Raw genomic sequence first — 27529 nt, 5'->3', positions numbered from 1 at the left:
ATTCTCCAAACAAGTTTAAGACGTCTCAAGTCATGTCTGTCTACTCCAGCTTCTGCTAAGAAACAGGCAGCTCGAGGGGTCTTGCTATGACCTTGACTCTGGGCCAGTGCCTCCCTTTGTGTCTAGGAAGAATTCCAATTTGACGGAGCACAAGTACCTTGCAAGGAGCATCTTGGAAAAAGTGCTGATCTCAGTGCCTCCCTAGTGAAGGCTCCTAGTGTTTGCGAGTAAAAGCACTTCCGTTTTGCAGCTAAGTACTCTCGTGGCAGCTGAGAAACACAGTTAGCAAAGACTGCACCAGGGCCTGATGCTCAGCCAAGACAGCTCTTCTCTGTGCTCGCTGGGCATAGGTAGCCCATGGAGCCTGGCGGAGCATGGGGGCAGGCCCACCTGCCAACCGGGGACTCCAGCAGCCGCTTGTCTTGCCATGCTATTCACCTCCCACTCCCACAGGCACTTTTGCCCAATTCTATTAGCAATCTCTCAGATACCTGCAACTAGCCTGACAAATGGATTTGAGGCGCAATCAGTCCTGTGCAGGTGCAAATGAAGAGAGACTTTTCCATTTGGGAAAGCCAATCTAGCCTTAGCCATTCTCTCCCCTCCAGATGTGTCTGAGTAGGGCTGCTGGCAGAGGCACAGCTAATTAGGTTTGTTTGTAGCCGTGCAAGCCTGCATCCCTCTGCAGCCTGATGCAATTTCTCACCCTTCTGATTTACACTCACCTTGCCCTAAGTAGACAATCAGCTGCAGTCACTTTGCTTCAAGTATCATTTAATCAGCAGGTGTTTATCCAGGACCTACTATGTGCAGACAAAAGCCCTACAAGAAACAGGCCTGCCGGCTGATTTGCTCAGGAAGGTAGAGATCAAAATGTCTTTAAACTGTGAGTTGTGATGATTTTGGATTGTAAGTCTTTACCATCTGCAAGAGAAGTCACTTCTTCTAACTTACAATTCCCTAAAAATAAAAATGAATGTGGGGCAGCAGGGTACGATTCTTCTGGAGTCATGCCAGGATCCAAAGAAACTAGTTGGAAAGAAAGAAACAACAACAACAACAACAACAACAAGAAACCCACACTTTTTCTTCCACTCGTACAAAAGGACCAAGGTGGGATGGAACTGTGGATGAGTTTTCTGGCCTGAGGACCAGCTTTCCAACAATTGACCACTGCGTGCTCACTGTCACCTCAGACATTTCAACTAGAACTCCCCAGCTCCCACTGAGGAGTTCTCTCTGCATTTGGAGGCTTCTTTGGGTTTGGTTTTGGTTTTCTCTTGCATGCCCATTACTTAAATGCTGAGGTCCCTGGAAGCTGCTGGGTCTGTGTGGTCAGGGCTCACCGGGGCAAGGAGCGGTGGGCAACCCAAATGCCAGCACCCCTTTGAGGGGAAGCATCTGGGAAGACAGAGGGAAGGGTCTAGGAAGAGAAATAAAGTGCACCAAAAATGGACCCAAATCACCTGTGAGACCCTTACAGCCTGGTAAACCTCACCTGGGGAGGAGGAAGTCCCTGAAGCCAAATTCAATTCTCCTCAGCTTGCAGAACACATTACTCTTGTGTCCAGTAATCTAACCCTGGGGAATTATTTCTCGTTTAGTAAGAATGTCTCAAAGAAGAGCCAAGGCGAGTTGGTGTGGGCAGGGAGGCCGAGGGTCTCACGGATGAGAACGCAGACCAGAACCAGGCCCAAGAAGCAAGGCTGAACATCTGGGCCCATTTTGTCCACACTTTAAATTATAGCTGGAAGAGTGAACTTGGTCCAAAGGCTGTCCCTCCCCCAGGCTTCGAGAGGAAGAGTTTCCTCTTGGGAGTATCAACCAAGAAAGCGGCAGGGGTCAGAGCTTTCCCTCCCAGCAGGGTATGGACAGTGAGGGTTGGCTGGGACAGAGTTCCCAAAGGCCCTAACCCACTCGTCACCTTCACCCCATGCTTCAGGCACTACTGCTAGAGTAAAGGATGCAATGTTTTTTTCTTTGGTTAAAAGAACACGGGTACATCTCTTGAACTAGAAGTGGGAAAAGGTTAGAGAGTCACACCCGGGTGATCTGGGGCTTCCTTCATTTTAAATTCTTTATTTGTAAGAAAAATAAGAACGTGGAGGTGCAATAAGAGCACAGGCACATTACTTCTGGGTAGTTTAATGTCTGCCTGCCCGTCCATGTCCCTTTTCTTGTGTCTCCATAACATTAGAATGCTGTGGATAAGGAGTACATCCCCCACTGACCCGGAGTCCTCTAGATGAATGGGCTGCACACACAGCAGGGGTCTCCAGAGACGCACAACCAATAATTGTGTGTGTGTGTGTGTGTGTGTGTGGAGAGAGACAGATTTTTAAGGATGGTGGATTGTGGGGGCTTGCAGATGTGAAGTCTGCAGGGTAGGGAAGCTGGCTGGAAACCCAGGGAAGAGTTGGGATGGTGGCTCAAGCCTGAAGGCCGTCTGGAGGCAGAGTCCTTTCCTCCCTGGGAGACCTCATTAATTTCTCCTAAAGCCTTCAACTAATCGGATGAGGCCCACCCACATGGTAGAGGGGGACCTGCTCTACTCCACGTCCGCTAACTGAATTATCAATCACATCTTCAAAACAAAACTCCATAGCAACATGTTGCCTGGTGTTTGAGAAGAAGCTGGGTGCCATGGCCTAGCCAAGCGGACACCTAAAACTAACCATGACAGGCAGCAACTGGAAAAGCTGGTCGCAGCATCTGTCAGCGTGCATGCTCTTCATTTACTCTCCCTCTCCTACCCGCCTTTTCCCGTCTTCCTATCTGGAATGCTTGCTACAATCTGGAACCATGAGACCAAACCCTTCATGGGAGAAAACATAATAGAAGGAGCAGAGGCGTTTGTGAGAAGAGCAGCCATAGCATCCCTGGACTGCTTGTCTCCAAACTGTATTTACAAGAAAGAGAAATAAACTTCTGCTGTGTACAGGGCACTGTTATTTTAGGCTTTCTGGTGTGCACAACGAAGCCAAAATTGACACAGTACAAGTCCTTCTTCTGTTTTCTGTTCACATTACTTGTATCCATTGTGTTCAGAGTGTCCTGAAGAGATAGCAGAGAATACTGGCAAGACACAGTAGCTGGTTTGCCTTATTGGGCCTACTGTATTTATGTTGACTTCCAGGTGTAGCAAGTGCATGAGCATCTAAACAAGGGTAGGAAAACCAGGGCTCATGGGCCAAACCTGGCCCCTGTCTTATTTTGTGAATAAAGTTTTATTGGAAATGCAGCTATGCCCATTTGCTTATATACTGTCTAATGGCTGCCTATGTACCACAACAGCAGAGGTGACAGGTGTGACAAAGGCCATGTGGCCGTAAAGTGTAAAATATTTATTACCTGGTTCTTTGCAGAAAGAATGTGCCCACCCCTGGTCTACAGCAACTCTGTTGCAGGTCAAGTAAAGGTAGGTCATTTCACTCAGTATCACAATTCAATAAAAAATCTTCTGATATTAAAGTAGGCTATCCCTCACCCTCCCAAAAGAAAAACAAGAGAAAAAAATAAAACAGAATACATTTCACAATCAACCTAGCAGATACGCCTTTCAGGAATAAAGGTGTTTACACTGCTTAAGGCAGTACACTTCCTACATGGCTTGTCAGCATGTATCTCCTTTCTTGTCTACCATGAACTGAGACTGACTGACAGATCCATCCATGGTTAAACGTGTGAACCCTAGCTGCATCCTCTCCAAACGCCACAGCAAGTTTCATCAAACAGGGCTCAGTATCCAATTCTAAGGAACTAGAATCTCCTACAGATTGGGGAAATGCTGAAAGCATTCAAAGAGTTCACCAAATCCATACCCACTATCACTTAGAGTTAGTACTCAAATGTGTGTGTTTGAATAAACAGGTGCATCATGTGGGGTCTGCAGGTTTCAAGGAATTCTAGTATACGTCACATGGGAAGGCTTTTCATCTTTTGTCTTCAGGAAAGGCACTTCCCTTACTCATCATAAACCTTCATGACACGATAACGGTGATCACAGTGCTGCCGCTAAGGCTGTCACTTTTCCTGGAAACCAAGGACACAGGAGGCTGGGCCTGAGCCCATGTGTCCAGCTGCCTGCGAAGCCAATGGCTTTGTGTTTACAGAGAAACTGCTATGTGCTGGCTGCTTTGTATATAAAGTCAGGAGATCTTCTCTCACCATCTCACTGTCTAATAGAAGAGGGAAACTTGTAAATAAACGTCTTTTGGTCCTATCTTAAGAATTACAAGAAGATGGACTATGGGGATAGTGTGGAGGCAACTGGGTGTCCATCCTTGTGGAACAGACTGGATGCACACCGTGCAATGCTAAGCAGCAAGTAGAAGCAACGGAGGCTGGGCGCGGTGGCTCACGCCTGTAATCCCAGCACTTTGGAAGGCTGAGGCGTGTGGATCACGAGGTCAGGAGATCGAGACCATCCTGGCTAATACGGTGAAACCCCGTCTCTACTAAAAAATACAAAAAATTAGCCGAGCGTGGTGGCAGGTGCCTGTAGTCCCAGCTACTCAGGAGGCTGAGGCAGGAGAATGGCATGAACCCAGGAGGCAGAGCTTGCAGTGAGCTGAGATCGTGCCACTGCACTCCAGCCTGGGCGACAGAGAGACTCCATCTCAAAAAAAAAAAAAAAAAAAAAAAAAAAAAAGGAAGCAACAGCTTATGCATACACAGAGCAACAAGCAATGGATTATGTGTACACAGAGCGACATGGAGGGACCATAAACACAGTACTTAAGGAAAAAAAGAGGAATCTAAATATAAATGTGCACAAAACACATAAGACATCCATGTATAAACTCAAACCATTTAACAAATTAAAGAATCCATTTCTACAAAAAATGTGTTTTGCAAAAATATATACAAACCAAAAGCTACCCATCAAACATAATATCATGTGTACTGAGGGTAGGGAGGAGAAGGGGAGTGGATTATGAGGGAAATAAGGAAAAAGGAAGTGAAGGAAGGAGGAAGAAAGCACAGTGGTTCTTGCTAGGATCATTGATGCTGATATGCTATAAACGTCCCGTCTCTAAATCTGTTCCCTCACCTGTAAGTGAGGGTAGAGAAAGCCAAAACAAAATGTACTGAGGGGCCCTCTGCAGCCCTGCATTATCACGCATACTATCTTATCTAACCTTCACAAGGATCCTAGGAAGGAATTTACAGATATGAAAATTGGCGCTTAGAGGAAATGGATAATTTGTCCAAGGTCACACAGATAGTGGTTTGATGGATAGCTCGGGTGTAAATCCCATCTGTAACTCTCAGTCTGCGTGATTTGTATGAACAACACACTCCCTAAATTCGGTGTTCAGGTTACCCTCCAGCTCATGTCTCACCCCAGCTTTGTGCTGGTGGTCTCGGGGCAATCATGAGAGGAGACCAGATGCAATACGAACCCTGCGACAGTTTGAAAATCATGTTTTAAAATGCTCATGTTTCACTCCAAAGTGGCTGGATTTCATTCAGGTTGTTTTGCTTCTCACGTCTGGCCCTGCACAATTTCACACCCTTGAATGTATCTGCAGAGCAAGAGAGCGTTGGCACAGGCAGGTCTGCCCACAGGTTGGCCCTCGATGGCACGGCACCGCCATGCTTCTCCTCGGTCACCTCCTGCCACCAGATGACCTTGGCGACGGCAGCATGACAGATGCCTTGTTTATGTTTTTTTAACGGCTCCAGGTAACATTTCTGAGGCTGCCTGCTCAGCCGGAATTTGGTGCCAGCTGTGGAACAAGCCCACAGATTGTCGGGGGAACACACACCAGGGTGGATGATGCAGATGTTTCCATTGCCATGCTGTCTTCAGTGGCCTGTAGGGAAAGGTATCCCAAAGAAACCCTCTGGAGTTGTCCCCTGGCTGGGGCTCCACATCCTCTTCTCATTTCCCAGAAACTCTGCTCCCCTCCATGCCTTCTGGACTAGACCTTGCTGTATTGCCACAGGTTTGGAGTCAGGAGAGATTTTCATGCCTACATAGGAGGATGTCTTATGTAAAATATCCCCCAAACCTTCACGTGCCCATACTTCATTCTCAACATGAAATACATGAATTAACAGACTCGTGCAGAAAATCCCCAGAGAAGGATCAGTTCATACAATCCCTATTGGCCAACTTTGCAACATATGATTTGGCCTTGGGAAGTGGTGTAAATGACAATATAAATGACATTCAAGTAGGCCACTAAAAACTGGAGATAAGTATAAGCAATGGAAATCTAAAACACTTGCCAGCTTCCCCTAGAAGGCATTATCAAAGACACCAGCTCCAGCCCCACTCCCAACTCCTTCCACCTGATGAGCTCCTAATCATCCTTTAGTGCCCTGTGCAAATGTCACCTCCTACCACAGGCTTATGTGAAGTGCTTGTTACCTTAGAGCATCACTGACCACTTCTCTGCCTGGCCCTGCCTGTGAGTTTCTCCGTGGCAGGGGCCAGGTAAGATAAAGGGTTGCCCGTCAGTTAAAGGAATGAGCTTTGAAGTCAGAATAATTTCTTGTTTGCAAATCCCGGGTCCTTTCACTTGCTGGCTATGTGCACCAAATTTAATGAGATAAAAACTATATAAAGCAATGGACACATAGTAGGGACTCCATAACTGGCTCTTGTCATGGCTAGGCTGAGGGCTCTGTAAGGGAAGGTCTTATTCATCTTTGCATCCTGTGTGCACTTAGCACACAGGAAACAATGAAATAATGTGTGTATCAGGGAGAGAACTTTTGGAAAATCTGAGTGTCACCTAGACTGAAATCAAGAGACAAGAGCATCTCCACATGATATACTTAGATAGGTCAGAACCAGTTCATTCATTTTAGGCAACTCATCATCGGCAAAGCAATGCAGACAGAATTGCAACGCACAGAGCTTCTCATAGAACCTCACGGGGTAGTATGGTCACAGTTCATGAATAACTGAAAGATGTCAACATGAACTAGAAAACATTTATGTAGGCTGCCCTGGGAGAATGGAAATGAATTCAGCAGAAAGAAAATGTGGGCCAAAATGACTCAGCCAGATGTTTCCAAATTGTGCTAGAGAAGCCTTTCCTAGGCTGCCAGGATGAAGGAGTTGATGGGGGGAGGCTTGTCTAGAACTTGGGGCTCCATTTCCACCCTCTCCCCTTCTTATCCTTCAGCCCACACTGCTCCACTTTTATCTCCTTTATGCGAATTACAATCATTGGAACAAAGAGCTCCACAGCTTAAAACACTTGGGGATCACTGAATCCTACGCTACAGATGAACACTTCTGAAAGGAGAAAGGACGAAAAAGGAGGAGTGATGACCACTAAAGCAAAGGCTTCTTACATGTTGGAAGTCAAAGATGAAATACCAGCGGAAGCTAGATTCCGTCATTCATCAGACAGGCATAAGTGTTACCTACGACTTATATCTTAAGTGTTTCTTTTGCTGAAAATTAAAACTAGGTGAAAGTCATTAGGAAATAGACCTCAGCCTATCAAATTAAAAAAAGAATATTTCCTAAATGAAGTAATAAATAAGATATGGAATGGGAAGTCAGAACTGCCACCAACCCCCACAAGAAACAGCAAAGATAACTACTCAGGGAACATAAAACACCAAATGAAGACAGTTACCTTTCTAAGATAATTTTTAAAGCCCAAGAATTCTGTTATGAAATTAATTTAATCTGTCCTGTATTGTTATTGTGTAAATCAGTGTTAAAAGAGAGAAGGTAGAATAAAATAAAAAACGTAAGTGGATAAATATATTTTAGTTACTTCCTATTAGAACATAAACTCTTCAGAAAGGTATTGTTTTGTGCAACTTTTGTGAAACGCGATTTCCTGTGAACTATTGGAACTCCACTGTGCTAAGTTTCCTAGGAAATCAAAACCGAGACTCTGCCTGCCCGTGGACACAGGATTCCTTTTATTCTAAAGCATTTCTCTCCCTTTTAAGAATGTTCAGATCCCTTAGCTTCTCCAGATGACCTTCTGAAGTTGATACCAGAGCCAACTCCTTCAGAAACCTCTGGTTCCAACAGTTGTTAACTTCCCATTTTTGACATATTTATTTGTATAATATACCAAACTGCCAAATCAACCCGGGGCTTTGTTGCAATGGGAAAAAGCACATCTGAAATGAATTGGTTGCATAGTGAATTATGTGTCTTTACAAACACGCTCAGACGAATGCTGACAGATTGCCCCTGTACTGAACATAGTATGCTGGGAAATTAGCCGCGTTTGAGCCAGATCCCAGAAAAGATGCAAGACTGAAACTCACAAGAGGATTAATGAGTTTTCAAAGCCCACCCTGCGTGGGATGACAGAGAACAGTCACTAGGGTAAAACTTGTGGGAGACCAGAAAAGCTGGTATATATATATATATTTTCCTTGTCTAATCGCAATTAGCTTTTTATCCTTTGTTGGTGGTGCCATTCATAAAACTGTTGATAACAGATACAGCTGACACAAGACGTAAAAGTGCCACATCTCTATATTGACCTGGTTTTGAGAATCTGTCAATGGATCAAGTTGACAAAGAGTAAGGACTAAGCTGACGAGATCCAGGAACATGGTTCTGAGGTTCAGAGCTACCTTCTTCCTTTTCTCTCCTCATCTGCTTTCAGACGCCCTCCTCATCCTTCAGATTAACTGGCCCCCTGGTGTGTATAGATTCCTGCTGTACCTCTGAAAGGGAATGAAGCTGATACGCTCCTTTATTCTAAGGTATTAAGATGGAATATGCTTTTCTTCTCTGAAGTGTTTATGTTCTGATAGGAAAGTCCTAAAATGTACATGCCTAGGTTCATTCTGGTCGGTAACTCACCTCTGTGCATCCTTCTTAGGACAAGATGAGAAAATGGTAAAACATGGTCGATTGGACCGGGGTTTGTGGCCTGACCCAACAACAGCCAATCTGTAGCCAAAAATTCCACATGAAGAAATGAGTCAGGTCAATCTTATTTTCCATTGTAGGAACCTGAACTTAGAAATTCAGGAGTCTGTTAGTGGCTAGCAGGGCAGACTGAAGCTTGAAAGTGCAGGAGAGAGAGTCTAGGCTATGAGGACGCAGCCATTACAAAGCAGCTCTGATGGCAACACACATTCCAGAGGTAGAGAGAGGAGAAGTCATGAGCGAGTATGGAATCCAGTTGGTAAGAAGCAAGAAGGAAGCAAGGCCTCGCTGCTGCGAGAGCTGGACCCTGGAGTGCTCTTGGTTCCTGGAGACTCGCCAGTTTTCTCTTCTAGGGGTGGGGGTGTGTCCTTACCATCACAAGTTTTATTCAGAGATAACTGGAGTGCAACTTCCCTTTTTGCAAGGAAACCAATCCAACTAAAGCAGCCTGGGCTTGCATTTTGGTGTTCATGCAAACTCAGAGGCCTCCATTTCAAGCCCAAGTTGGTTTCTAATGTAATGTTAGGGTGGTGGTGATGGGCAAGTAAAAGGCCCCAATAGGTCCTAACAGGGATTTCCAAGGCCAGGATCTACCTCAGTGACCCTCTCATCTCAGGGGTCAGAAGGAGTTCACATGGGATTGTTTTTGGAGGGGAGTGGTGGCTGCAAACTAGGTCAGGTTCTGAAGCCCAGTATTTTCAACTTCCTGAGAGTTTCCACTTCACCTGAAATGAGATGGTTATTGGATTCCAGATTGGTCCCTACTTTTCTTTTGTCTCTTGTTTAATTTTTACTGAACATCTATCATATCCCAGTTCCTATTTAGACACTGGGGAAGGTCTATTCATACAGGACGGCCCCTGGCTTTGAAGGGCTCCAAGTCTGGTAAGAAGGCAAACAGGGAAACAAACAGACTCTCTCCAGATAAACACAGGCATGTGCAGAGGAAGAGCAAGGGACCTGAGATTCTAGAATGGCTCATATAAGAAGCCCTGCAGGAATACCAGGGGCCAGTGGACTAGAGGAAAATGGCTGCCAAGGGGAACATCACATACAAATGAGTCACGAGCAAGGATTTTTTTTTTTTTTTTTGGAGGCAGAGTTTTGCTCTCGTCACCCAGGCTAGAGTGCATTACATGGTGCAATCTCAGCTCACTGCAACCTCCACCTCCCGGGTCCAAGGCATTCTCCTGCCTCAGCCTCCCTAAGATTTTGAGGAATTTTCAGGAATGTGCATGCCTGGAGTGCAAGGCAGGGGGGTGGCAGGGAGCAGGGCAAAGGCTCAGATTGCCAAGGGGCCCATCCACTAAGGGAAAAAGTCAACTCTGCAAAAGTAAAACCAAAGGTATTTTTTCAGAGTGTAGAAGATGGACTGGGGCCGAGATACCAGTTTAGGATATTTTTGGAATGGTCTAAGAAAGAAATAAGAAGTGCCTGAAGTAAAACATTAGAGATGAATAAAAACTTAAAATTAAAATGATGTATCAAGGTATCATTGAGAGAACACGTCGACCAATTACAATTTGATCATTTTCTTTAGAGATGTTTGGCTGCAGCAACATAAATAATTCTCTTCAAGACTCAGAACAAGGTACTGGCAACATGAGCAACATTTGTCCCTTGTTTTTACCTTTCATTTGTACTTTTCCTTGGCACTGCAGTGTGTCCATGTGTAACTTAATAATAAATGATTTCATAATGATGGGAATGAATTGCAATGATCACACCTCATTTATTTTTCAACATCCTTGCCCATCTGGTCATTCCAGCAAGCATCACATTTTCTCCCAAACCTTGTATTTCAACCTATGGGCTCCTTGGTTCCTTGTTTGATCAGCCTCATCACCCTGGCTCATGGGATGACACTTGGTCAGGATTCAGGGAATCTAGCCTCAGTACCCTACCCATGGCATAACGCCAGGACTCCCATCCCCATCAGACGCTGGGGTGGGGATGTTAGGCAAAGACAAATAAATACATCTAAATTCAATGTGTAAAAATTAAGTTATGCTCTCTGAAGTTCTGCAAAGAAGGTGGTCCTGCCTAGATGTTACCACAACGTCTGCTACTGGCACACACAGTTTATTTATGAGTTGCAGAATTACCCTCACCTTCCAGGCTCACATTTTGTCCCACACTGGGTTTCACTGGGTAAGGGACCTGCCATCCTAGTTCACTGCTATATTCCTGACACCTTACTTAGGGCTTAGCATATAGGAGGTGCTCCGTAAATATCTCCAGCCACTGAAGGCATGAGAGGATTGAACTAGCTGAGTGGGTCCTAGTCCTTCTGACTTTCACCCTGGATTCAATGTTGCTAGGGCCTCACAAGCCATAGGTCAAAGTCAGACTCAGATGGGAAGGACTGTTCATAATTAGATCAGTTACCCTGAGCCTGCTGTGTTAGGCATCCCACACTGACGGCCTCTGCTCATCCTGCAAAGGATCCTACACAACCCTAGGAGTGAGCAGCCAGGGTCCGGATGACTTATCAAGTCTCTGAAATATTTTTCCATCTTAGTTAATGACTGCTTTTCATTTTCAACCTAGGCGATTCTATCTGAAATCTACCTCTCCACCAGCATTTTACCTTCACCAGCATCCTCCTTCTCGCACGGTAATTTTTTCTCTTTCTTTCATCAGCTTCTGTTTAGTATTATCGTCTGCCCAGAAATGCCTTTTGCTGCAACTCTGCAAGCCTTCCTTTTCAAACAGGGCTGCACTCCAGGCACATTGTATTCTCTGAACTTAACCAGGACAAAGAAGTGGTGAGACAATAGTTAGTCAATCTCAGGATGGCAGAGTCTGGCATTTTAAAAATAAACCATTCTGAAATTGATATTTGTGCCAGCCTCTTCCTCATGATTCTCATGTTTGTGAATAACTTTCCCTTTCACTTTGCTCTATCCATATGGAACTAGATCTCTTTAAATGTCCTCTAGAATGTCAACATAACAAAGGCAGGTATTTGCATCTGTTTTTTTTCACCAGCATATCAGAAGTGCTTAAAACAGTGCCTGATTATTTACAGTAGGTGCTCAATAAATATGGGTTTGAACATTTATTGACACAGAGCCTTGCAAGGAGCAAAACTTGGAGAGATTCATTGTATAAATCAAATTGCTTTATATGAATCATGGCCTCCATGTAGACAACAGCTTATTTTAAAAAGTGCTTTTACACATGATGACATTGTTCAACACTGCCTTAAGAAGTGGGTAAGGTATAAATCGCCTCTCCTCTCCTAAGGAAGAATTGACACAGATGTCTGATGCGCAGAGAGTTGCACTCCTGTTCTGAGGTCACACAGCTGATCAGTAGCCGAATGAGGGATCCGAGTTTTTCTTGGAGTCCTCTGGACACTGGTGGCTTCCTTACAGTGGGAACCCTGGATAGCTGAGGCATCTCAGTGGACTCTGTCTCTCCCACGTATCTTCCCTCGGTCCTGATGCCCAGGTCTTATCTTCCAGTGTCTTGTCTTCTGCTCACCTGCTGCCTCCTCTCATCCCTGTCCTTGTCTCTGGGCAGAAAGTTCACACAGCAGAGCTCAGCAGGCTCTCCTGCCAGGCTGCACTGGAGGAGGAATCAGGAATGGCCCTCTCTCCAACAGTAACTAGTAAGAAAACCAGAGGAAGTTTTCTGTGGCTCTAAGGACTTCAATTCAGGGAGGTATGTGGCTGTGGAGAACAACCAGATCTTCTAGGTGCCCACTCTCTGGGGCACCCCTCGGTGGGGGGACACATATGTCTCATTCCTCTGGGTGGGAGTAACTTTTGCCCCATTTTTACCAGACTTATTTTCTGTAGAAGAAAGACTATTGCAGTGGTGGTCAAATCTTCCAAAATTCTCCAGACACATTCAGGATGGATCCTGCCCCATCACCTCTAGTATCATCCCTCACCTGGGGACAAAAATGGCAGGAACATCTCAGGACAACCTTCCCTCCAGGATGCAGGCCTCACATCTCCTCCCTGGATTTTCTACTCTACCAGACATTCCTGTTCCTGTTTAATCAGGGAAAGTGGGATTTGACAACAGCCCCTTCTGCTGGCCCGTCAGGAAGTCCTAATCTCAGAAGTGTGGCCGAGCTGGCTGTCTCCACGAGCCAAGCAGATGGCCGCTGTGGGGAACACACCGAGCCCTGGCCCTCTCCAGCTCGCAGCTCCCATCTATTCCTCAGCTCCCCTGTTGATCTGTTTTTCTTCTCATTGCGACAGAATTCTTGGAGAATAGATGGCAACGACAGAGAACAGGGCCCACGTGGGATCTGTCCAGCAGCATAACAAGCTGACATTTACCTAAAGCAGCCAGCAGGAACTGTTACCTTGGGAGATGCTTTGCACTGGGCAGGATTTGCCCAAACCCCGGCAACCTGCCCAGCATGAAGAATGAAACCCGCTGTATCTAGAAAGGCAGGCCATCCACTTAGAAACAGAAAACATTTGAGTGTCAGCAAAGTTTGCTTTTTCGTTCTCCTTCCCTCTGTGGTCATTTTAAACATGGTCACATGTGAACCCTGGCACTAACTAAACATGTTTCCCCTTCTAAGTGAGCCTGTGTCTCCCCTGCATTTGTAAGATATGTCTTCCTGTTGGGAGCCACAGCCTTGCTCAGAAGGCAGACACTGCATGCTTTCTTTCCTAAAGTAAAGCAATCACAGGCATAGGCCGGGTGCGGTGGCTCACACCTGTAATCCCAGCACTTTAAGGCCGAGGTGGACGGGTCGCTTGAGGTCAGGAGTTTAGGACCAGCCTGGCCAACATGGCGAAACCCTGTCTCTACTAAACATACAAAAATTAGCCGGGCATGGTAGTGCATGCTTGTGATTCCAGCTACTCGGAAGCCTGAGGCAGAATTGCTTGAATCCAGGAGGTGGAGGTTGCAATGAGCCAAGATAGCTCCACTGCACTTCAGCCTGGGTGACAGAGTGAGACTGTCTCAAAAGAAAAAAAAAAAAAAAAAAAGAAATCACAGGCATAGGACTGGTGCTGGTGTTAACAATGGGATACTGGCCCCAGGGAGGCCAGGAAAAGTGAGGAGAGAAGAGCTGAAGCTGCTCCAACACTATGGAGGGGGCTGGACAGTCCCCCAAGGTCACAGTGAAGCTCCATGGCCCCGGAGAGGAACGGAGCCATCTGATGTCTGGACTCAAAGGTCAACTGGCTACAAACAACCATTTGGAAAGCTTTGCATTAAAATGCAGGTCTTCTCAATAAATACTCTTGCCTACAGGGAAATGTGCAATGAACATTTCAAGTCTCCTGATAGATGAAGGCTGGCTAGGGGGTGGACAAATGCTCCTGCTTGCCTACCTAAGCAAGCTCTTGGTTGCTGCATTCTCTGGTCTGAATGTCCCACGATGGCTGGTGCCACCTACAGCCTGACCCTAAGCCTCAGTGTCTCTCCTGAGCGCACATGAGTTGCAGACCATGAATTCAGTACCACAAAATGATTTTGCTCGTGGCTACACTGACCTACAGGAAGCTGATGAAATCGCCCAGGGCTGTTGGCTAAGCTGGGATCCCGGGGTCAATTTTTCTTTTCCTCAGCTCTGGACAAAACCATGTCCCTTCTCAGGGTACCCACATCCCATTCCTTAAAATCTCAGTGCACTGTTGAGTTCCACAGTTTGGAAAGATGGAATCTCTTCTTTTCTAATGAACAACACACACTATGAAATATTTAGCAGACCGATCAAGAGAATCTATGTTTTTAAAATACTGAGAAATTACCGATATTTTCTTAGAGATATATTTCAGTATGACAGGGAAAAATGGATGACAAATGGTTCTTGAGAGCGTAAGGATAAACAAGTTTACAAAAGTAGTCCCTCATCTTTCTTATCACCAGTCAAGTTGTCAGAATGAAAAACACGCCGGAGTTTTCCTGCAGAAAGTTAAATTGCTACCTCTTTTCAGATTCTGTCTTTCCCATATTCGAAACACATCAGTACTCAGCATGATTGTAATAAATACACAGCAGTAATAGTCAGTGCTGAAATTAAAATAAGATCACCTCTGCATTGTGATATCAATACCTTTTCTCAGGGAAATAGGAGAAGCTTTCATGCTTCTCAAAATGTGTAACTTTCCTTAGGTGGCCATGTGGCCAGCTCTCATATTTTCAACCATTTCCTCATAGGAAGCTACTATGGCTGTGATTTTATAATACCCTAAAATGATATAATAAAACTAGTAGGAGGGTGGGAACCGTGGCTCATGCCCGTAATCCTAGCTTTTTGTGAGGCCGAGGTGGGCGGATCACCTGAAGTCAGGAGTTTTGAGACCAGCCTGGCCAACATGGTGAAACTCCGTCTCTACTAATAATGCAAACATTAGCCAGGTGTGGTGGCGGATGCCTGTTATCCAAGCTGCTTGGGAGGCTGAAGCAGGAGAATCGCTTCAACCCGGGAGGTGGAGATTGCAATGAGCCAAGATTGCGCCACTGCACTCCAGCCTGGGTGACAAGAGCAAAACTCCATCTCAAAACAACAACAACAACAACAACAACAAAACAACAAACTAGTATGATATATGATAAAACTAGTAAAAAGCAGTTTTAATTCAGTGTATAATTAAACTAGTTAAAAGCAGTTTTATTTCAGTGTATAATTAAAATATAAAAGCAGTTTTAATTCAGTGTATAATTCAGTAGCAATAAATACATTCACAATATTGTGCAACCATTGCCAGTATCTATGTTCAAAACTTTTCATCACACCAAACAGCAATTCTGTAGTCATTAAGCAATACGTCTCTATTTCCCCTCCCTCTAGCCTCTGGTAACCTCTAATCTATTTTCTGTCTCTATGAGGTTAGCTAACCTAGATACTTTCACATAAATGGATTCATACAGTATTTGTCCTTTTTGTTCCGTTTATGTCATTTGGCATAATGTTTTTTTTTGTTTTGTTTTTTGTTTTTTGTTTTGAGATGAAGTCTCACTCTGTCACCCAGGCTGGAGTGCAGTCCCAAACTTTGCTCACTGCAACGTCCACCCGCTGTGTTCAAGCAATTCTCCTGCCTCAGCCTCCCAAGTAGCTGGGGTTACAGGTGCACGCCACCATGCCTGGCTAATTTTTGTATTTTTAGTAGAGACAGGGTTTCACCATGTTGGTCAGGCTGGTCTTGAACCCCTGACCTCAAGTGATCAGCTTGTCTTGGTCTCCCAAAGTGCTGGGATTACAGGCGTGAGCCAACGCGCCTGGTCTCTGTCATAGTGTTTTCAAGATTCATCTATGTTGTAACATGTATCAGAACTTCATTTCTTTTGAAGGCTGAATAATATTCCATTGTATGGATATACCACATTTTATTGATCCATCCATCAGTTGATAGACACTTGGGTTGTTTCCTCATTTTGGTTATTGTTAATGCTGCAAAGAACATTGGCATATAAGTATCTGAGTCCTTGTTTCCAATTCTTTTGGGTTCTTTACCTACTTTTAATTTCAGAAACATAACTAATTAGTTAAAATTTGCATGACTCATCTGCTTTTTTGTCCTGCAAATTGTTTCATAGTTCTGGTAGCATCCAGCAACAATTACTCCGCTGAGTCTATAAATCAGCAAAGACTCACCTACACAGGCATCTCACAGTCCCTTGGACCAAGAGCTCACCCAGAAGACTGAAGACCCAGTGGGGTTCCAGGTCTCACTCCCCTCGCTTTAGTGACCATGATGAGGCAGCTCCCCCTGACTCAGCTTCCCCATTTACCAAACAGGGAAGTAATTCTCACCACGCTTATCTAACATGGATGTCATGAGGCCAAAATAAGGCAATGTTTGAAAGCAACTTGTAAAGCAAAAAGCCATATACAGCATGATGTATAATTTTTGAATTCTGAAACAGCTGCTTTCATGCCATGCATCTGCAAAGAGCCCTGAAATGATTAGTGTCCAGAAGCACTGGTTTTCTGCTCTTATGGTGTCAGAATAAGGAGCAAATGTCCCACAGAGAGTACGATATCCAATACTGGGTATGGATGGCAGGCTAATATCTGCCCATCATGCTTTCATATGCTTGGAATTGCATACAGTAAAGTCTGAGTCTTACTTGCCCATTAGCAAGATCGTCGAGATCATCAATGATGCACAAGTTCTGTCTACATAGGACGACTCCTTGTTACTGGAATTCCTACAGTGCCTTGTGCTAAAAAAGCTCTATTTATTGTTTGTCTCAAACAAAGAGTAAGTTTCTCAAAGAACAGAGCCATGCCTAGTTTATTGCTGTGTACCCCATGAGCCTCGGATATTGCTTAGCCTTCATAGGTGCTCATCAAATTATTGTTGATGATGATGATAATGACTATGACGATGACAATGAATAACTCTTACTAACAAGTACCATGTTCTAGGCATCTAATAATTACTTATGTATTAACTACTTTTAAAATAGCCCTATGAAGTAGATCATTTGCATCCTCATTTTACAGATAGGTAAATTGAGGCAGAGAAAGTTGAAATAACTTGCCCAAGTTTACACAGCTGGGTCAAGTCCAGGATTCAAAGCAACCCTGTGGCTGCAGAGTTCATGCTTACAGCCTCTACTCGCTTCTGTGTCTCAAATGAGTGACCTAAGACAAGACAATGGGGTCCCAGCATTCAGAAGGTGAACAGATTGCATTACTGGGGCCCACGGGTAATAAGCTGAGATGAGACTGGTCCCAATTCAGAGAGGGCTCACTCAATATCACTTTGAGCTTCACAGTGGGGTAGGAACTGGAGATAGGAGGTAAGGTATCCTGACTCCACAGATATGCATGGATATTGCCCCTGAGTCCAGAGAGAGACGTGTTCTGATGTCTGATGCCCTTGAGTCCAGAGCTAGGCATCAGACATGTTGTGACCCTTGGACTGAGTAGGATGTCAAGGGAACTTCTCGCATTCAGATGTGGCTCCAAAGAGTGGCAATCTCTACTTCAACCTCTTGTTATAAATGGGCCTATTTGTGGTTATTTCTAAACCCTTTAGGAATCGACCCTGTACTTATCTACCCAAATATACATACTTTTTTTTAATTTGTTTTTTATACTGAAAGTCTGGGAGAACAATGGTCTTTTTGATGCCTAACTAGCATAAACAAACCACTCTGTGCAAATTCCCCTCGAGTAAGCATGCAACCTATGTGATTTGATAGCAACTCCAAGGAGACAGCTCCTGAGAAAACGTCATGGGCAGGGAGGCCCTGGGCTGCATCCCATCCCCTTCCCGCCATTGAGTCTAACTGAAGACCTGCGCCCAGGATACAGTGTGTCTTTCTTCCAGTGTGCCACGCTCTCCCGAGGGGCATAGGGAAAAAAAGGAGGTCCTAAAAATTACACAGTACCAATCAGCACATTACACAGTGCCAATCGGTACCCCAGGCATGGCTGCCTCTGCTCAGTTAACAGTGCACTGTGTAAGAAAGTCTTCTGTAGGTCACGAAGGACACATGTATCCAGAGGCCACCTGAGAAGCATGTCCCTGAATGCAGGCTATTGAATTGCACAACAGGGAAACCACTGCCTGGCTAAAGCTGCCACCGTCAATGAAAACCACAGATTGGAGCCTTCTCTATGAGGCCACAGAGAGAATGGAATAGAGAGGGAAAAAAGAATAAAATTATAGATGGTCAGAACATGCCAGGCACTGTGCCAGCCCTGTCCCCACCCCTCAACACACATCATTACACTCGGTTCTCAGGACACTCTCTCAGGTGGGGTCAATCTCCCCATTGGACAGGGGAGGAAACAGAGCTGTTGAAAGGTTAAGTCACTAAGTTAGAGTCACAAAGACCATGTCTCAAATCAATTTTTGGCTCCAAATCCCCCATACCATATCATCTGCTTCCCTGTACTGGATGCTGAGCATCTGGGAGAAGCTCTTTTCAGGCCAAGATGAGGGTGGTTTGTTTTTTTCTCAGGTAGGAAGATGCAGTCTACTGCATCAGAGAAAGTTCAAATTCTAAATATGTGATGTGACCATAAAAAAGAGGCTACTGGCATAAATAAGTTCTGATGCTACAATCCATCTGGGCGGCCCCTTGCAAAGTAGGTCCTAACCAAATCACACAAAATTGCACACCAGAGATATTATACTAAGATACAAAATGCATTTGAAACACCACTTAGCATAATCTCCTAAGATCTCCTAGTGCCTTCTCTTACATAGTCAATGGTGGTAAATCTTTGTACTTTGTTGCTATATTTGATTTTTTAAAAATTAGTCACAAGTTATGTAAATTTACAACAAACAATGGTGGTGTTAAGTTTTGCAATACTGTTTGTTTATAAATCAGTTGTGACAATGGAGATAGGAAATAGAGGCATGGGACTTATCAATGATTCTGAAGACAATTCAAGGAAGACACAGTCACAGCCAAGGGAGAGCCCACCACATCCTGGGGCTTAGAGAGGATGCACCCATCTTATTTAGAGGTACAAATCCTGGCATTTAAAATTGCGTTCTTAGGCCGGGTGCAGTGGCTTATGCCTGTAATCCTGGCATTAGGGGAGGTCGAAGCAGGTGGCTCACTTGAGGTCAGGAGTTTGAGACCCGCCTGGCCAACATGGTGAAACCCCGTCTCTACCAAAAATACTAAAATTAGCCAGCCGTGGTGGTGCATGCCTGTAATCCCAGCTCCTTGGGAAGCTGAGGCAAGAGAATTGCTTGAACCTGGGAGGCAGAGATTGCAGTGAGCCAAGATTGTGCCACTGCATGCCAGCCTGGGTGACAGAGCAAGACTCTGTCTCCAAAAAATAAATAAATAAATAAATAAATAAAATAAGAAATAAAATTGTGTTCTTGTTACTTAACAGTTATATATCTCTACCACTTACCAGCTTTCGTCAAGTTTCTTAATCTACCACAGGGTCCTCATGTGGAAAAATGGGATAACAATGGTTACCTCATGGGATGGCTATGATAATTGCATATGTTAATATTTTCAGTGCTTAGAACAGAGCTTGGCACAAAGTGAGTGATCTATTAAAGTTGATTCTTACATTGCGTTATTGGTAGAAGAAAATGTAAGAAAAGAGAAATATGTCAACACAGTGATTTTCCTAGGAGTGATGTTTTAGCCTGCAAATATGTTCTTATTAGAGTGATAATAAACACACTTCTTACTATTATTAAATCCAACTGTAAATTGAATTAGTAGCTAATTAATTATTAATGGTCATATTTGTGACCATCATTTATTAAATAGCTCTAATAAAACCAAGCTCTGCCCTGGATATGTTGTCCCCAATCCCTACAGCCACCAGCATTATTGTGGCTGTTCCCCAAATAAAGAGGTTGAAGATGGAAGGGGGAGGCTGCAGGTTCAGTGAGTGGGGAGTTTGGGTATGAGCCAAGGTCTGCTGCCTGCAAAGCCATGTGCTCCTGAACTCTTGCTACCAACAGGCTTGGGGTCAGAGTGTATTCTAAGAGGGGAGTTTCCTGGGGAGAGTCACTCCCTGAGCACCTACCTCAAATCTTCGTGAAGCCCAAAGGAATAGATTTACAATTGACATTTGCACTTTAGTCCAATACTCAAGAACTCTGTAATAGAAACCTTTTTTTAAAAAAAAAACAGTAAAAATATTAAATATGTTGCTTGCAGTAATGACAGTCCTGTTAGTTACACTTTCACGAATTTCAGAGTGACTTCTGCTATTGGCCCGTCCGAATGCAGTTATAGGGGATAAACAATTGTTTAACTGCCATCTAGGTTAACTGTAAGTTTTCTTTCAAAATGTCCCACTGATTAATCTCAACATTTACTTCAAGTTATATCCTAATAAGCTCTGAATAGGATATCAGCATTGTAATTCAAAACTATGGTGTAATGTGCTTCTTTATCTCAATGGTAAAAAAGCCAATCTACTCCAGAGGTTCTGGAATTTTTCTGAGAAGGGTCATCCCCTGTGCAGTAATTGTGTGTGGGTTTTTTATTTAGAGCTAAATCCAGTGAGGAAAAAATAGCCAGAGAGTTAGACAAAATCATGGGAACTGCCAAGACATTCTTTAAAAAAGCAACGCATTCAATCCCCAGTATGATTAAGTTAGGTTTCCATTCAGCACCTTCCCCATTTTGGGGGACACATCAACACCCTTTTCCAAGAATTGGATTCAAAAATCAAACTAACAAGACTTTGCAACATGAACGTAATGATCATCAGCACCACAGGAAGAAAGGCTCACGTTCACATGAGGACTTTTGAAAGGCCCACAGGCAGGCATGGCGTGCTACTCTACACATTGCTGTATTGAGATGCCTGTGTTCCAGCAAGTGACATGCTTCCAAGGCGTTGTCTCAGAAAGCCACATTTTTATCCCCATGATACCACCACCAAGGGTAGTCCTAGAATATACTGGCCAGAATCAGTCTTTGGACCACATAAGAAAATCAATCACAAAATTTTATAATCATTTTTTAACCCTACACCAAACTACCTAGATGGATTCACCATACTTGTTTCCAAATGATTTGTTCTTCATACACACACAAACGCCCATATGCACTCACATGCATGCCACACACACATATATGCACATAATTATGCATACACCATATACTCACATACTCACATATGTCCATATACAAACACACACCACACACATGCATCCCCACACACACAACTGCACACACACATGCCCATACACATATACACAATGCACACACATGCATCCCCACACACACATCAACTGCACACACACATATATACACACACATGCCCATACATACACATACCACACAACAAACACATGTATCCCCCACACACATCAACCGCACACACACATATATACACACACATGCCCATATACATACCACACAACAAACACACACATGCATCCACATACACACACATCAACTGCACACACATATACACACATACTCACATATGCCCATATACACACATCAAACATACACATGCATCCCCACTCCCACACATGCAACTGCACACACACACATATACACTCATACACACACAAGAGTGCACACACATCATTCCTTAAAGGACTGTGATTTAATGGGGTTAAAGATACTAAACAATGTGGTTAATACGCTAAAATACTTCCAAAATGTTTTCCCTACAACAACATTACTAGAGCAAGCATAAAACTCCATAAGCCACCCTGTGCAAAGTGAAAACACATATTGGGATGCATAAGTTCTAGAACAACTGTTGAAAGCTGCACCACCTAGAGCCAGATATTTTTATTTGCATGTATTTTTCATTCGAGGGAACAGACCCACGTGCTCAATTCATGATACGATGTACATGCTTCTATATTTCCATCGTCATTTTGCATCATCAAGATGCAGTTACAGCAGCAGCTGGAGTTCCATGGTTCCTGCCTGAGTTTCCTTCAAGCTGCTCATGAAAACAAAGCAGCAAGCAAAGTCTTCCAAGAGGGCATCTGAACCAACAGCAAATTAAAGTCATTTAGAATTTTCTGGAGTGTGAAAACTGTTCCTCAGTCAAAGGGTTCCGAGTTAGATTTTTTTGACTTAGCAAGTTGGTCACTGGCCACGGTATGTCAGTGCCGTACTTCATACAGCACGGAGTTGGGACTCCTCTCAACTTAGTCTGGAGTTGTAAGTTGTTGGTGAAAAATGCTCCCTGTCTCTCCCTCCCAGGTCCACAGAACAGACTGCCTCTTAATGAAACAAAGTGGTCATTGAATTTTGTTATACAGAGGGCCTGGCTTTTTATTTTGCAGTGGCTGAACCACATCTGTCACCCTCATGATGGGAAGAGTCCCATGGTCCTTCCTCACTTGAGTGTAGGAAACAGCCGTGCACCTGCCTGATTATTCAGCATGGCTCAGAGTATGTGGAAGAACTGTCACTGGGGAGAGTTTCAGCACAGTATGCACTGCTAAGGTCACTACCCATTTGCACAGGAAAAGCAAGAACATCAAGAAACTACACAAAGGTGATTCAGAACTGCTGGAGGAAGAGAGAGAAAACACTTTCCTCTTCTCCTTTAGTTTTTTTATTTTTGGAGACAGAATCTCACTCTATGGCCCAAGTTAGAGCACAGTGGTGTGATCCTGGCTCACTGCAACCTCTGCCTCCCAGGCTCAAGCAATTCTCCTGCCTCAGCCTCCCAAGTAGCTGGGATTGCAGGCGTGAGCCACCATGCCTGGCTAATTTTTTGTATTTTTAGTAGAGACGGGGTTTCACCATGTTGGCCAGGCTGCTCTTGAACTCCTGACCTGAAGTTATCTGCCCACCTCAGCCTCCCAAAGTGCTGGGATTACAGGCGTGAGCCTCCATGCCCAGGCTTTCATCTTTTAAAATTTAATTTTAATTAAATAAACAGGCAGACCTTCCCAAGCTAATTGTTCCTTCTATTTGTGTACGAATGGAGATTACCTTTGGTCTGATTGACTGTTGTTTTTTGTTGTTGTTGTTGTTTTTACTAGCTCAGATGAATCCAGTAGATTTGTCAATGGGCAATGTGCTAATGCTAACAGAGGTGATCCTTATTATTAATGGATGCAATATTTGCAGATCTACCTACTGCTAAAATTTATGTGTAACTTGCAAACCAATACTCACGGTGCTTTCCAGGTCTTTTGCAGACATGTACACAGTGGAAAAAAAGGTGAGTTGCCTGACACACATGTTCCGAGCTGGGTCTGAACATGCCGGCACTCTGCCTTCTTGCTTCAGCTCATGCTATAAACAAGTGTCCTCTTCATGGTCTATTTAGTTCCACATTTTTGTGTTTTTTGTTGGTGATTTTGCTGTTTAAAATGGCCCCCAAGTGTGTGCTGAAGTGCTGTGTAGGGTTCCCAGGCACAAGAATACCGTGATGTGCCTTATGGAGAAGAATATGTGTGTTGGAAAAGCTTCACGTAGGCATGTGTTGTAGTGCTGTTGGCCGTGAAATCAGTGTTAATGAATCAAGACTATATATGTAATACAATATTTTTAAACAGAAATGCTCACTTAAAAAACTTACGTGTGGATCTGTGGATGAAAATGTTGTGACCCGAGGCTTGAAGGAACCTAACCTTACATTTCCACTAGGAGCAACAGCTCAGTATTAGCTAATTCTGCCTTTGTGGAAACTTTATAGAGCATGACTACTGTGAACAGCAAGAACTGACTGCATCTTTAGGGCTCACCATTCTGTCTTGCTCCTCACTTAAAGCTGAGCAGAGGTCCCATTCTCTACCCTAGAGGTCAGAATAATACTCTAATTTCCCATTTGAATTATTGACCTTATGAATGCCATTTGCTAAACAATTCTATTCTGGCCGTCAAAAGGGAAATGTTCTTTCCTCAACTTCACTCATGTCACACCCACTGTGACTCTAAGGCACTTTATTATTGAGAGGCCTATGGGCATTAACATTAAGTAGCACAGAATCTGATTTCAGAATTTGACACTTTTGTTGGGGTGACCTTGGGAAAAATCAGTTAGCAATTCAATGTCAAAGTAGCTTTTTTTCTAAAATGGGATTATTAACTACGTATGGGGTTTTAACAGGTATTTGTAAGATAATATCCATAAGCTTAACACAAAATAGACCCACCCTCAGTAAAGAAGAATTGTACTGTTTTAGCAAAACTGTCCTCATTCTCATGCACAGCGTAGCCTGGAGTGCTGGCCTCACTCTTCCAAAGTGACGGCTATGCTAGGTTAAATAGATAACTTCGAGGCACTGGCAAGGTCTTACTATCTCAAACACAAGATCCACAGAGAAGAGCCTTGATTCTCCAGTTTTCAAATTGCATTCTGAATTCAGAGCTATTTGATTTGGAGCAGGTGGGGCTGGTGCAGTGGGGAGGAAGGGGTGGGGTGAGAATGGCCACGGATGTCTCCATGACTGGCTTCCTGGTCATTGCCATTAAGGTTGTACCACTCTCTCCCCCCTTGAGGGATCCAGTACTTTTATTTGTAGGTTTAAATGCTGTCTTCCCCACAACGTCTCACACAGCATGGAGCACTGAGGAGGGAGCTGATTAAACTGTCCTCACATCTGCAGGGGACAATCCTGGCAGCAGACTCCCAGGCTCCTGGCGTACCAGGGGTGCATTTCTTCAATTTTTAAAGAGCAAGCCATTGTAAATCTGGTCTGAAATCATTTGGAAAACTTGCAACACAGTTTGCTTTTTGTCTTCTCCATTTGGAACAAGGACATCTTTAAACTCTGTTTGGAAAAAGAGCTATCCTTAAAGGAGAGGCCCCGGGGCCCGGTGTCCAGAGGCTACAACTCCCCAGGGTTCCGGCTCTTTGTTCCACTCTTTGGGCCAAGGTGTTGGGTTGTGAGAAGCAGGCTGAAATGTGTATTCTAGGTAAGTGATTTTGTAAGATGTGTTTCAAGGGAAACCCAGGGGGAGGGGACACACAGGGAAGGAGGTCACACAGGTGGAACTGTGCCTCAGCCCTGCAGAAGACTCTAGGAGCAGTCAGGCCATCCTTCAGAGCTGCTGCTGGGGAAAGGAGGCTGGAATATATTTCCCCACATCTGGCAGTCCTTGGCTGAGGCTGCTCAAAGGGGCAAAATCCCCAGGCATTTCCAGCCACCAGGCCAGGCAGGCAGTAAGAGCCCTGGCAGTGTGCCGGAAGCGCCAATGAAGGGACACAGATGCCGCCTTGGGCATGAGAGCGCACCTGCAGCAGGTGTGCAAGGACAGCCGAGGGTCTGCAGGCATGGGGGCAGAGCCTGTGCCAACTGCACAAGGATCCCATCAGCCAGAAATGTAGTTCCCGGCCCGTGATTATGACAGAGCCTGGGAGGAGTGACGGAGATGAAGGGCTCATATTTAAAAGAAGGTTCCACTTCATTTTCAAAAAATTATTCCTGACATTTCATTGTGAAAATACAAGAGAAACAGTGACTTCAGAACTCGCTAGGTCTAAAATTGTACTCATGACCTCCCAGAGCCAGGTTTGGAGCCTAACATACACGTAGGCACTGCAGTGCTTTTAAAAGAAGGTACATTAAAAATAGACAGACTTGCAGATTTTGGTAACTAGTGCCAAAGAACAAGAAAAAAAGTTATTTTGCATATCTAATTTACAGAAGCATTAAATCTTCTAAAGTGTATGGAAGCATCTCCATTCAGTGAATGCTAAAATTCAGGGTGTAACACTTCTGGTTGCCAAGAGGTGAAGGACTCACCTCGTCAGCGTACTAGTGCGGTCAGTGGCCGTGTTGACAGGCAGGGGCAAGTGTACAGATCTGAGCTTTTAGAATCAGCTGACTTTATGTAGATCAGCTCCAGTGTGAAATGGCTCACATATTCTATTGTAGGAAAACTGGGGGCTGTATTTGCATTTGTAATAATTGTACTGGTATCGCCATGATGAGAAAAGTGATATGACTGAGGAACTATAGAATCCCAATCAAAATGCTGCTCAGAGCTTAGAACCTGGCAATACAGTTTCCATTTTACAATGAGAAGGCTTGGATAAAAGAAGGAACAGAGACAGGACTACAGAATTCCACAGCAGCAAAGGTCACTGGAGATGAATTAACACTGACCCACGTGTTTTCTGCTGAGGACCTCAATTTCTCAGGACTCCTCTAAATCAGTGAGAGAGCAAACAGCAGAAGCAGCACCTGATGCTGGTGCAGGGCTCACAGTTCCTATATGGTACAGCCAACCCTCAACAAGACACTGTTGTCTGACTTCCTGGCTTTATGAAAAGGTGTGGCAGGTGCAGTCCAGGCAGGGACACGCATTTGATACAGGGATTATCTGTATGAACGATTGCTTTCACACTCTGCATTTGTCTCACACAAAGTGTTGATAGCATTTATAGTGAGACGCCTAGCATTGTTTCCCTTGGAGTCCAATTTTTCTCCTAATTGTTGGTGCCGCTGTAACTGTTTCTATGCTTGTGCCAATCTGACTATAATGTCCTGGCTACATCTCCAGGAAACTCATTCTAAGGAATAAACCCTCTTTTTCTGATCTCTTTACACTTAAAGAAACAACCAATGCAGACACTTGACTTTGAAATTGTAGTTTAAAATATACTGCCTATTAACAAAATTGGGCACAATCAAGAAATCTACAGAACGTGAATTGTTTTCTCTCCTGTTTGGTCATCTTGCAGAATGATGTGCATTGTTACACAGATAATAATCAATCCATAAGGCTGTATTTTGCTTCAGTATAAAAAGTGCATCATCGCAATATATGGGTAATTGTCACTTGACAATTTTAAAGCTAATGATGATCCTAACGGTGAGACTAAGCGTGTCTTGTTGCACAGAATAAATGCCTAGCTGGGGGAGCTGGCTGTAACGCAAGTTGTATTTTGTCATTATTTCCATGATCTTTAGCGGGTGTGTGCCTCTGGTCCTGACCCTCCATCTGAAGCTCTGTCTCTCATGCTAGAAGCTCTTCCTTTCCTATTCTGCCTCCTTCATCGTAGTGTCAGGCCTCACAGTTAGCAGGACAGATGCTGAGACAAAGAGGCTGCTCTCTACATTATTGGGAATTGCAAATTGATTGCACTCAAATCAATTCCTGGGGACAAAAGCGAGTATGGGCGCTGAGCAGCAGCTGTATTTGTGGTGTCCACACATCCATTAAATTCTTCTACACTCTAGAAAATTAGTTTAAATATCCCCAGAATCATTTGTGAGGGAAGTGATAAAAGAGACTCCAGTGGGAACAAAATGAAATGGGTGACTTTTCTTGATAATGTGTGAATCC

General features: G+C 44.2%; 1 protein-coding gene across 5 annotated transcripts in view; it reads right to left on the bottom strand.

Annotated features, from left to right (window-relative positions):
* DPP6 (dipeptidyl peptidase like 6) overlaps positions 1 to 27529 on the bottom strand; it is a 1188326-nt gene that overhangs the window by 605056 nt on the left and 555741 nt on the right. The window lies entirely within an intron of this gene.

Source organism: Nomascus leucogenys, chromosome 13 (genome assembly GCF_006542625.1).
Source record: "Nomascus leucogenys isolate Asia chromosome 13, Asia_NLE_v1, whole genome shotgun sequence".
Taxonomy (NCBI): Eukaryota; Metazoa; Chordata; class Mammalia; order Primates; family Hylobatidae; genus Nomascus; species Nomascus leucogenys.
The sequence above is the reverse complement of the archived record's forward strand: the minus strand, read 5'-3'. Positions and strand labels throughout refer to the sequence as shown.